This window comes from Mastomys coucha, unplaced genomic scaffold, assembly GCF_008632895.1.
Source record: "Mastomys coucha isolate ucsf_1 unplaced genomic scaffold, UCSF_Mcou_1 pScaffold15, whole genome shotgun sequence".
NCBI lineage: Eukaryota > Metazoa > Chordata > Mammalia > Rodentia > Muridae > Mastomys > Mastomys coucha.
In genome coordinates this window covers 30,951,755-30,956,129 of record NW_022196897.1, presented here as the reverse complement: position 1 = coordinate 30,956,129, position 4,375 = coordinate 30,951,755, and positions in this window count along the sequence as shown.

The window sequence follows — 4,375 nt, the reverse complement described above, 5'->3', positions numbered from 1 at the left end:
AAGGTATCCCAAGTGCCTATAACCAGTACCAAAGGTGGCTAATAGCCCATATGACCTCTATACCTCCTGTATGACTGAGACCATGTTTTATCCTTCCCTAGGCCTTTAACCTAGTATAGATAAGCTACTTCCAGAACCCATCTTCTTGGAAGAAATACCATGTATCCTGAATTCAGTTTCAATATAATTGTGCCTTCTTGTGAATTAGGGATTGTATTATACCAGAAAACTTAAATTTCAAATTATACCAGGTTTAAATATGCTGGCAATAAATCCTGGCATCAGACAAATTACTCCCTCTCTTAACACCTGCCTAGACCCCCTCACAAAATGACCATAGTCTATGTCAATTTAATTATAAAAACTAACCAGTATATGTACCTCATTTACAGAGTTTTAGAATCATTGCCATATTTGAACTTCACACTTTGTTATGAGGAAAACAAAACCAATTAGTAGTGAGTCTATAAATACTTAAGAGCTACTTCACAGAAAAGGAGTATCAAATGTCCAGTCAATAAGAATGGGAAATGTACTACATCACATTCATCGAGAAAATTAAAAGAAAAATTAAAAATCATTCATCTCTACTTTTGTCTCTGTCTCTTTTCCTCACTTTCTCAATTATAATTCAGAGCATTGATGTCATAAATTAATATAAACTAATAGTAATTAAAATGGTGATATTCTATAAGTAAAATATATTATTATTACATCAATCACAAAAAACTGGAGGTATATAATAAACCAAAGTATGTTCATCTTATAAACCAACACTGCTTATAACTGTTTGTCAAAACACCAGGATTAATATGAACACAGAAGTGACACTGCAAGATTACCTCTGTCAACGTGAAGCAGTATAGACTCGCCAGAGAACAAAGTCTCCATAAGGATGCTCTAGTCTGGTTTGCTCTGGGAGGCAAACCTGTGGGAAAATTATCTTGATTATATCCATTACAGTAGGAAGACTCAGACTCACTGTAGTACTGTTCCCTAAATATGGGTTTAGATTTCATAAGAGAAGAGGAAGAGAACGGAGCACTCGCCGGCATATATTCATCCACCACTGTCTTAGAGTTTGTTGATTTGAAGAGACACACATTTAATTGGGGCTGCCTTACAGTTTCAGAGGTTAAGTCTATTATCAGCATGGTGAGAAGCACAGCAGCATCCAGTCAGATATAGTGCTGGAGAAGGATCTGAGAGTTCTACATCCTGATCCCCAGGCAGCAGAAGGAGACTCTATCCTATACTGAGGAGAGCATGAGCATTTAAGACCTTAAAGCCACACCTCTACAGTGACACACTTCCTCTAACAAGGCCAAACCTACTCCAACAAGGCAACAACTCCTAATAGTGCCACTTGCTACTAACCAAGCATTCAAGCACATGAGTCTATGGCGGCTGAACTTATCCAAACCACAACCACCTTCCACTTTGACTCTGTATGTGCTGTGACCAGTTGCTTCAAGTTTTTGTTATGTTAGCTTGCCTGTGATGAAAGACTATAACATGCAAATGTGAGCACAAGAAACCCTTTCTACCTTAAGCTTGTTTTGTCAGGGTATTTTATCACAGCAACAGGAAACAAAATTAAGACAATCATGAGTAATGGCTCTGAATATGATTATTTCTCAAATGTATGCCATAGTAAATAAATTATAATATATTCATATACCAGTGTTAAACAGTAATGAAAGTAAAAAGTAAGTGCATATAAAAATATTGATAAATATTAAGAACATAATGTTGGATATACTAAGACAGTGTATGTACATATATATGCAAGTATGAGTAGAATTTTTTTTTTTTTTTGGTTTTTTTCAAGACAGGGTTTCTCTGTGTAGCCCTGGATGTCCTGGAACTCACTCCATAGGCCAGGCTAGCCTCAAACTCAGAAATCCACCTGCCTCTGCCTTCCAAGTCTGGAATTAAAGGTGTGCATCACCACTGCCCGGGGAATAGAAAATTTTTAAATAAGAAAAAATTAATCTATAGTGTTACAAGTCAGATAAATTGATTCTTATGAACACAGAAATGACTAGTTAAAGATTGTATTTTTATTTCTAGTTATATTCCAATTTTAAACATTTTGGTACTTACATAAAACTGTTAACATGACAATAAATTTGGTTGTATGCCATGAGTGTAGAATAATCATAAATATATTTGGACACATTTGTGATTTTTCTATAATGTCAGAATTTATTGAATAACAATATATTCACAAGTTATGTCTATTTTATTGCCCTAAATTTACCAGCTAACACTGATTTCAGCTGACAGTGTAGTTGTTGACAATTCTCGAGTTTTTATTCCCATCTTAACCAATATTATTAAATCTTAATCATATATCACCACACACTTACACAGTTATATATAGAAATAATTATAAATACGTGCCATAGAATGGTTAAAAGGTTAAAGAAGTTGAGCAGCTATTGAGTTCACAGAATTCTCGCTGAAGACAGAGGCAAAGTAGATAAAGATGCAGAGAGAATCACTGCAGGTGGTTATAGAGGTTAGTAATTAGTCAGAGATCTGTTGAATGTGTTCAGCAGAGCTGTTTCAACCAGTGGTAATTCAATGCAGAGACTTTTCAAGTCAAGTCAAGCCACATGTATAGGACTAATGCAGGGCTAAGAGGAAGAATAATGAGTGGATCTCATCAAGTTATGAGAACTATGCTGACCTGAGTCCCCAGTAAATATCTGGAGTCATTTGCCTGTTGATTCTATGGCACACACCCACTAGATGGTCAAATAACAGGTTGGTGGGTACTATCATGTTCTAGTGTTAGAACCCACATTTTATTAGCTAGGTGAGAGGGCTTTATATATCTAGAGTATTCAATAAATAACAGGTCTGTCTTATGGGATATTGTTTTAATATATCTCTCAAGTCTACATCAAATTTTTCCTAGGTGGCACTTTTTCACTCACATAACTTTATGCTTCCATGGTTCATGCTGGGCTGACAGAAGGCTCAGTATTTGAACTCAAAATGGAACCGTTAGTTAGTCAAATGTAGTCAAATAAGACTAAGACAAAGCAGAACCTGGCTCCTGTTGCACACAACATAGAGTAGCTCAAAGGAAGGAAATAATTCAGAACAGGTTAAAGTCATATTTACATATACAAAAATACATTCATAGAAAGTTTACTAAAATACTTGTAAAATGTGCATCATTTACTGATTGGGGCTCTAATTTCATGTAGAAGATTATTTGCTAAAGAAATTTCAAATAAGGATTTAGAAACTTATTAAGAGGGTAGATCTTTTATTAGCTGTTCATGTCAAAATAAATACGAATGTAAAAGCAATACAAAACGTGTGTGTGTATGTGTGTGTGCGTGCGTGCGTGCGTGCGTGCGTGCGTGTGTGTGTGTGTGTGTGTGTGTGTGTGTGTGTGCATGCGTGCACACGTGCGCATGCACGCATCTCATTTGTGATCTTTATTCCATTAAGAATTCACTTTCTTTGGGTCACTCATGTCCCACCACTGCTTGCCAATGTTAATCACCTCTTCTTGGTCCATCCTCTTCTTTTTTGGACTGAGACCATGCCTGTCACATGACCACACTCTCTACATAGGAGCGTGACCTACTGGTCATGTAGATCAGAACAGAGTTCTCTATGCTAATGAGGCATCTAGATACCCTGAGGCTTTAGCCAATAAACTTCCCTTCTAGGACATCTTTCCCGCATCCTGCATTCTTTTCTGGTCCACCCTGAGAAGGTGGTATGCACCCATTTTCCACGATGAACAATCAATAAACAGTTTGGAACCAAGGACTATCTCTGAACCTGTGTGGGCAACATGGAGAAGGCCTTCGTCTACAGAGCCAAGCCATATAAGCCTTTAGCAGAAGGCCCCTCTGCGCTCCCAGACTAAGCTAAGGACAATCACCAATGAACTAAGCCAGAGTTCCCTAGGGCTCATCCTCAGCCAGTGGGACTACTCCATTCCCAACTCCCCTTGACCCAGTGGCTGGGTCTGGATGTCTAAAAGTTTGGGAGCTCCAGGCCCATGCTCTTCATCGAAACCTTGGCGACCCCTACCCTCCATTCCCGACTCCTCTGTGATGTTTTCCAGCGGTGACTGGATGCCAAAGAGTCACATCTTATACTGCATTTTCCCACCCCTACTCGAGCCTAGCACCCGACAGCAGCAGTGCAAGGTAAATTCAGTCTGGTGATTAACTTTCTCCTTGCCCAGCAGCATTTCCACACCATTGGTGGGGTAAAATGTAGAACCATAGGGTGTTATATAGATGAGGAGGCAGAAATATTTTAAGATCCAGTATAGCTATCTCCTGAGAGGCTCTGACAGTACCTGACTAACACAGATGTAGAGGCTCACAGCCATCTA